General features: G+C 47.4%; 1 protein-coding gene across 1 annotated transcript in view; it reads left to right on the plus strand.

Annotated features, from left to right (window-relative positions):
* The window catches only part of Mrps6 (mitochondrial ribosomal protein S6), a 53,690-nt gene that overhangs the window by 40,753 nt on the left and 4,359 nt on the right, over positions 1 to 8,578 (plus strand). The window lies entirely within an intron of this gene.

Genomic DNA, 8,578 nt, shown 5'->3' on the forward strand with positions numbered 1-8,578 from the left:
TCACATACAAAAGCAGTGTTGTGTCTCAGATTGGGATGTTACACTGACCATACCAGGTGGGTCAGAACAGTGTCACGGCTTACAGGCTCCTGCTGGGGAAGCTCTGTTTTCAGCTTCAGAACGTTTACCTTCAGAATATCTCAGGTTACACGTACATAGGCAAAGTGGGTTTCTTTGGCCTGGAGCCGGAGCCAGCTGCACAGAGATGATCCGGCCACTCCACACAGCGCTCAGTTTTCTGAAGGTGCGTTCTGTCCAGGCCTCTCACTCGGTACTCTGTGCCTTGTGCAGTCACCAGCGTCCCTGGACATCTTTGGGTACTGGTTTCAAGTCCCATGTTTGAGTTGTCTTAGGGACATCATCAGGGCACTGTGTCAGGGCACTGCTTTATTTCTGTGGTTTCACGGTGTGTACAGCACACTCGGGTGGTCCGGGAAGTCACACATTGCAGACACAGTCATTGCCTCGACTTGATTTGTGTGCAGCTTCTTGTGAGGGCCTTGCCAGATTGCCTGAGTGTTGCTAGGAAACAGAAAGGACCAGTGGCTGGGCTTCTTCCACAGTAACAACAACAAGGATGGAGTGTGTGTGTGTGTGTGTGTGTGTGTGTGTGAGAGAGAGAGAGAGAGAGAGAGAGAGAGAAGAGCCCCTAGCAAAGAATGGGTTTTGCAGTTCACTACAGGTGTGCACTATGAGCAAGCACCACAAGGAAGACCTCAGGTTTTCGGCTTGTGTGGCTGAGAACAGTCATTGCCTGCATTTATCTGAAGAAGGTCCTGTTTTCAAAGTGCTCTATCTGAACACTAACTTACAGAGATTCGGAACAAGCACACATTGGGTGTGTGACATCAGTTCATGTGGGGCCTTATATGACCTTTCTCCATAGACACATTAGCATATCAACATGAGGAGCCCTTCAGCAAGAAGTGCTCATCTGTGCCCCCCTCCCCCTGTGTGTGTGTGTGTGTGTGTGTGTGTGTGTGTGTGTATACGCACGCGCAAGTCAGAGGACAACTCTAGACAGTTGGATCTCTCTTGCTTCCTTGTAGGATCTAGGAACTGAGCTCCAGTGGTCCAGATTGTACCCCAGCCTTTCCACGGGAGCCATGTCTCTGGCCCAAGCACGACACTTTCCTTCTATACAGTAATGGATGCTTGCCACAGTGTTTCTGTTAAGCGAGCCTGTGAGGTCTAGTATATTTAGAATTGCCTGAGAAAAGGTTTCTTATTGCCTGCCTTAGGGAGTTTGAAGCCAGTTGGATTCTTCAGTCATTAAGCCTAGCTAGCCTTCCCTGCAGTAGGCATTTTCTCCATTTGACAGATAGCTTGTATGCATTGTGGGTAATCAAGAAGTGTTACACACATGATATACCATAGAAAGTGCACTGAAAATAGCTAAGCAACAAGATTGGTTTGTCAATGACGTGTTTAGCATTTAGAGTTTTGGTTCATCTCAGCAGTGCTGAAGGTTGTGACGTGTACTCAGAGTTCGGCCAAGGCACAGATTCTGTGTGCAGGAGTCAGTGTGTGTCTAGAACAGTGTGTGCCATAATTAAATAGGCCTGTGTGTCCTCCAGGGCCCACGTTCATACGCTGCCGTGCCATGTGCCGCAGGCGAGTCTTGGACGATGCTTGGCCTTGCTGGGGTTGCCGGTGTCACAGCTGTCGGTGATTGGATGTCTTGGTGATTGGGCTCGATAGGAGGCAGCAAGGGGAGTTTGAATAGTGATGCTTTCACTGCAGAGGCGTGCTAGACACAGGTCACAGAGTCTGCCACATGCCTGCTTCTCAGTAGGACAGAGCAGTGCACTGCCATTCTCTTAGATCCTTCCCCAGTTGGCCCCTTGCTGCCCAGAGGCCAAGGAGGCCGAAGGAAGAGAGCAAGGAGAGAAATGCTTAGGTGGGGAAATATTTCAGTTGGAGGGTTAGCTGGATTGCCTCCCCTGATGAGGTACACTTTGAAAGTGGTTTTGATATTATTATTTATTCATAATGCCAGATCTATAACAAGTTTATGCCGAAAGGAGAAATGTCATTATTGCACATACTGATTTGGTCAGACCCTTGAGAAGCAGGTATGTTCTGGAGACTGGCCTGCAGATCTGTTCCTGGGAACTTACGAACTTACTTGCTCCCCACAACACCTTGATGGTGAAACTCGCAGGCCAGTATACAGATGAAGCTTGTGTATGCTCAGCTGAGTATCATATAAAACTCATTAAAATTTTTCTTGTGTGTTCCACCTGGCTCCAAATGGTCACCCTTATCAAAGTGGAGACAAGGTCTCAGACACCTGTAGCTTTTATGTATATAATTTTTCTGTGTTCCCAAAGGCAGCCATGTTGCAGGTCAGCTGGCTGCCAGATCCTGACCTTGTAACGGAGCAGGCTTGAATAGATCTTCTGCCTCTTGGGCCCAGTGGGAGTGGTTGGGAACCTTTGCTCTCTCTCATGGATCAGCTTTCCAGATGGAAGCCCTGGCTTCAGTTACCACCTGTTGTCACAGGCAGTGCCTGGAACCTAGAGCTGCCGGTTTCAGACAAGCTGGCAAGTATCCTTCCCTCTGGATTTGCTCTGGTCCCACTTAGGTCTCTGCATGCTCTCCCCTTGTGCCTCCACAGACTCACCGCGAACCTGTCTATTTGGTGGAAAGGATACCTTTGGAGGTATCCCTTGTTGTCAAACATTGTAGAGGGAGCAATGGGAGTAAATGTTTCCCTGGCCTTTTCTATAAAGGGCTAGCATCTTCCTGAGGGCTAGTGATGCCCTACTGCAGACACAGCAGTCAGTCTCACTCCAGGGCTACATACCATTTGAAGCTCTTTGCACTAGGTACTGAAGGGAGGACAGAGCTGAACTTGTGTGCCTCAGGTGGCCTGCCACTGACCAGGGGACTGGGCTCACTTCCATGTCCATAAGAACTCTTCAGTTGTGAGAGGAGTTCTGGCCTAAATTTGGGTAGATGCTTATGGCACAGCTCTGCTGGGTATGTGCAGGATACCCTGCTATTTACGGCCGAGAAGAGTGAGCAGAGTGACCAGCTCTTTGGTGAATGAGCGGAATTTTACTGACTGCTCCCAAGTATGTCTGCAGCTTGAGAGCGCTGGCGCCCTCTCTAGAGGAGATCGAGTCTCCTCTATAGTTTTCCTATTAGTTAACATTTCTGTCGTATGTTTTCCTGCCAGCATCAGGTGAAGGCCTGTGCCATGGCTCTGTCTCTGTGTGTACATGTTCTGCAGCTTGTTTTGGGGCGGGGATGCTGTGTCCTTGAAGGTTTCTTTTAAGTGGCATTTCCCCCAAGGTTTGTAGAATTACTCATTTTTACAACGCATGAGAGCCAACAGATGGGTAGAAAAAGAAATGGGTTTGTCTGTAGACAGCCTTTGGCATTAAGGTGAATAATCCGCTACCTCTGTGATGTCTGGGATCAGAAAGGTTTAACCAAGACAGTCTAGGCACAGGCATCCACATAGATGACTCTGTCTTCAGACAGACGGGTTCCAGGATGCTCTGCAGCTATAGACTCCCCACCCACCGGGAGCCACTGAGCACTTCAATGGAAAATTCCACTGTGTGCCACTGGGAAGGGGAGGGTGTCTGAGAGGGACGGTGACAAAGAGCATAGCTCCAGTGTAAGAGAGCTCTTTTTGTGGGGCTCAGACAAGAGGAGTTTGAAAGAATGTGACCTTTATATCTAAAAACACTACCAACACCTCTAACAGTGGGGCTGGGGGCTCAGCTCTGGACAGTGACCTAGCCTAGTGCCTGATCTGACCTTGTCGTTCTGAAGGGCGAGGGCTAGCTTTTAGAGCAGTGGCAGCTCTGGACGCTGGTTCCCTGGGAGAGGACTACTGTGCAGGGAGCCAGCTTGAGCGCATTGTTCCAGTATTGGGCATGGCCTGTCCTCTGAAGCCATTTCTTTGGGCCTTTTCAGACCTTTGGAGCCCTGGCCCTTGTAGTGGAGAGTTTGGTGGAGTTAAATTGTCTTAATTCAGAGGAGGGTAAGGTGCCACCTGTAGGCCATTTTGTGCAGAAGCCATTCACTGCTCTCTGGCTTTTGAACATTGCATCTGTAATGAGATGTGCTTTAGTGCTCTGAACCTGTTTTGGCCCCAGCTCTCCTTGCTTGGAGACAATGAGCACTTCACTTCCACCTTTGTGGTGTTGGTGTGTAGCTCAGCAGAGAAGGGAGAAGTTTGGGGACAGCTCCGTATTGTTAAAACCACATGCAGAAAACAGCTTTAAATGTAAACACTGCTGGGCTCTGTGTTCAAGGCCGCCATAGGACTGCTTACCCACCTGGCTGCCTGCTGTGTGCTGCTTTCTCTGTGTACATCATGTGCTTAAAAGGCGGTTATATACTGTGATTAGACTTTTAGATTATCACACTGATTTTTTTTTCCCCCAAAATGATCTGTCCACTTATTGGTTCAATTAATGGTTAAAATAAAAATGGGAAATGGAAACTGATTGGAGTGTTTTGCTGTCACTCTTTGATTGGGATGTCCTCTTTCAGGCCCGTCGGGCGGTTGCAGGGGAGTCATAGTTGTAAGTGGTTCTGCCATGAGTGAGGAACTCATAGTGACATGAATGGAAATGAGAGAGGTCCACATACCAAGACCCTCCGCACTTCCCTTCTATCTAAGTCGCTGTGCTCAGCAGTTGTTCTACTGCAGGGCTGCAGTTCTGAAAGCGAGTGAGGTACATTCCCATCCTCTGGAGACCCTGGTCTCTCTTTAGCCTTATTCATGTCTCCTTCTCTGGATCTGCAGCCTATAGAGCCTGCAGGAGGTTGTAGGGCGCTGATAGCAGAACTGCCTTCTCGGCACAGGTCTCAGCTTTATGCCTTCATAGGCTGTCAGGAGAAAGACAGTGTGCTGCCTTCTGAAACTCTCCATCCTCTAAGGGTATAGGAGGCAGAGCTGTAACTGGGGGCTGGGGTGGTGTCTCTCAGTGCTCTGTTGTCTGGCCCACAGCTGAGTGTGGATGGTAGTAGCCTGGGAGGAGTGGGGATCTTGTGGAAGTTGTAGAAGCCTGGACTAATAGCACCAGACCTTGGTGACTTTTAAAATGTCAGTTGGCCAAAGGACTGTTCTAAGAGGCGGTCGCCTGTGCATCTGGTTGCTTCAGCCTTCTGAGGTTTGTCTGCAATGCACACTTGCCTAAGCTTGTTTAGAGAAGTAGTTAAGAAAGAAAAGGATACTGTGGAAGCAACCAGGAACCTTGCAGCTGGTTTCTGTGTGTAAGAAGCCATGGATAGACTGGGCCACTCAAACACACAGGTTGAGTATGCCTGGACCTCAAGGAGGAGAAAGAGGACATGGTGGTGATAGTTTGGCTTTCAAGGAGAGGTGGATGCAGTGTATCTGCCCATCTCTGAGCTACTTTCCCCTTCTCTGTTGGGTGTTTCCTTTTCTGGAAATTTCCATGGTGTAATGAGGAGCCTGGGGAGTAGAAACAGTCTTTGCCCACATCAGCCCCAGGCACAGATCAGCAAAGTGATAAGCTTGAAATGGTAGTCACATGCTGAGGTTGTGGGCACAAACCCGCTTGCAGTTTGGCCAGAGCTCTTGTTTGGGTTTGGTTGCCAATGGCCTGGAAGACTGGTGGAAGTAAGTTAAAGGGTAAAGGTCACAGGGTTGGTAGCAATGGAGACACCCAGAGGCCGAGAGCAGCTGATTCTGGAAAGCTCCAAGCCTGCGGTTTTCCTTGAGAAGCCTCCAGAGTGCCAGTGCTGTGTAGCAAGGGAGGAGCTGCAGCCTAGGGCCCTGGCTTCCTTCCATAGGACACTGTGGAAAAGTAGACCAGTTAGTTCCCTTTCTGGTTGTCATTTCCTCAAGTGAAAGGGATTGGGCCATACCTTCCCACCTATCGGTCACAGCCTGTAATTCTGTAAGTCTTTTGGTCCCAAAGTTGTCAGCAGCTTTACGCGTGTCTGGGAGTGGAAAGGCCACGCACGCACACACACATGGCAGCGGGGTGAGTTAAGGAGGCCATAGAAGCCTCCTGAGTCTCTGTTCTTGTTGACATTGGATTGTGATGTTGAGAGAGACTAGAAAAGGATGCCGGGCAAGACCGACACTCAGCTTCATGGCCTCTTCTTCATTTCCTCAGCTGACACACAAGGTTCCTACTGCCCTCCTTGAAGACATGAAGACATTTTGGAAATTAAAGTGCATTAAGATTCGTCTTTTCAAGGTCTGCACTGGGAGGCTTCTGGAACCTGTGCTCAGCGCTTCCATCCTGGGCGTTCCTTTTGCTCTTTCCGCAGAATGCTACCGAAAGCTTTGTGTGTGTGGTTTGGATGGGCTGGTACGCAGTGACCAGGAAGACTGCAGCCATCGCCTGGAAGGTGGCCAAGTCGGCTCTTGGCATCTGTCAGCTCGCTTTTCCTTACACCATCAAAATCTTTCTGCCTATAGGTGTGCTTGAGGAATCTGTGAGGCAGTTGGGTGGGAAGTGGAAGAAAGCACTGCCTACTGTTTACTGTAGTGAAAACCGAGGTTGGCTCAGAACTGGTGTTTACATAAGTTGACTCTGGACTGTAGGAAGGTAGAACTTAGAACTTACAGAGGGAGGCGTGGGGCACCATAGAGCTGACAGGAGTGCTGATGCATTCCGGGCCAGGATGCCCCTCCTTGTCCCCTGCCAGCGCAGGGCTGTGCATGGACAGAAGCAGGAGACACTAAGCAAAGTATAGATGAATAAATCAATAAGGCCTCTTAGAGAGTGTGCTGTGGTTTGGAAGAATATTTTGATAAATACCCAGTAAAAGAATGAATGGACAATAGGAAGGGAAAAAATGCTGGGGACTGTGTTGGATTAAAGCACTCCACCCACCACCAAGTAGCCAAAATGAAATAAATGAGTAAAAGATACTGGCCATTAGCATGGAGGAGGTGGTTTAAGACAGTTCCCACGGAACATTCTAGACTCTGCTTCCTAACCTTGCTTGAGGTAAGTAATCACGATTTAGGGTTGAACAAGTGAGCGATTCATAAATTGGGTGGTTACAACCCTTTAGTTTGTGTGTATGTGTTGGGTCAAAATAAATGGAATTAAGCCTTGGAGAGAGAGTGTAGGGAGGTTGTTGCGTAGCCCCCATAGCCATCACAAGCTGTTACCTCCTTCATTGAGTAAAGACACACATTGCGTGTGGCCCCAAGAAGCCATTCCAATGGTGTGGTGGCCTGAATGAGAAATGTCCCACATAGGCTCCTGTATTTAAGTACTGAGTGTCAAGTTGATGCTATAAGAACATTTAGGAAGTGCAGCGTTGCTGGAGGAAGTGCCTGACTGCGGGAGGGCTTTGAGGGCTAACTCTCTGGTTTTAAATTGTATCTTATTGTTGTAAGTTGTACCAACTTCTGTATTAGTCAGGGCTCTCTAGAGTCACAGAACTTACGGGTAGTCTCTATATAGTAAAGGAATTTGTTGATGACTTACAGTCTGCAGTCCAACTCCCAAGGATGGTCAGCAGCAGCTGTGAATGGAAGTCCAAGGATCTAGCAGTTGCTCAGTCCCACACAGCAAGCAGGTGAAGGAAAGAGAGAGTAAATCTTCCTCCTTCCAACGTCCTTATGTAGGTCTCCAGCAGAAGGTGTGGCCCAGATTAAAGGTGTGTGCCACCACACCTGGATCTGGGAGTTGCTTTGTCCCAGTGGCCTTGAACTCAGAGATCTTTCCTTGTACTTTATCAAAGTCTACCTTTGGTCTGTCCCATTTACAACTTTAAAAATTGAGGCTTATTTTATTTTTGTTTTAAATTACTTTGTTTTTATTTATTTATTTATTTATTATTAGGTTTTTTTTTGTTTTGTTTTGTTTTTTGTTTTTTTGTTTTGTTTTGTTTTGTTTTTTTTGGTTTTTCGAGACAGGGTTTCTCTGTATAGCCCTGGCTGTCCTGGAACTTACTTTGTAGACCAGGCTGGCCTCGAACTCAGAAATCCACCTGCCTCTTCCTCCCAAGTGCTGGGATTAAAGGCGTGGGCCACCACCGCCCGGCCTATGTTTTTATTTTTAATTAAAATTTAAGAGTTCTTTGTATGCTAGATTCATATAGTTTATTAGAGATATAATTAGCAAATCGTGACTACAGCTTGCCTTTTTTCTTAAAGAATTGTCTTTAATGTCGATGGTCTCCTTTGTTGTGTTTTCCTATTATTAATTGTACATTTTGTACTGTCTGATAGATCTTGGCTTAGTCCCAAGGTCAGAAAGGCTTTCTTTCTTTTTTTAGATATTTAATGTTTGATTCAGTCTGTTCCATTTTTTGAGTTAGTTTTCCTGTATGGTACACATTAAGGAACAAAGTGTACCTTTTCAAGCATTAAGGAAAAGACTTTTCTCCTGTGCCCTGTCTTTGCACCTTAATAATAATAATAATTAATAATAAAAGAATCAATTATACTTGTCTGCATGTGTCTGTGTGCCCACGCTGTCTGCATCACTATTGCTTTCTAACTGCATGTGTCTGTGTGCTCACACTGTCTGCATCATTATTGCTTTCTAACTGCATGTGTCTGTGTGCTCACACTGTCTGCATCACTATTGCTTTCTAACTGCATGTGTCTGTGTGC

This window comes from Mus caroli, chromosome 16 (assembly GCF_900094665.2).
Source record: "Mus caroli chromosome 16, CAROLI_EIJ_v1.1, whole genome shotgun sequence".
In the NCBI taxonomy this organism is placed as follows: domain Eukaryota; kingdom Metazoa; phylum Chordata; class Mammalia; order Rodentia; family Muridae; genus Mus; species Mus caroli.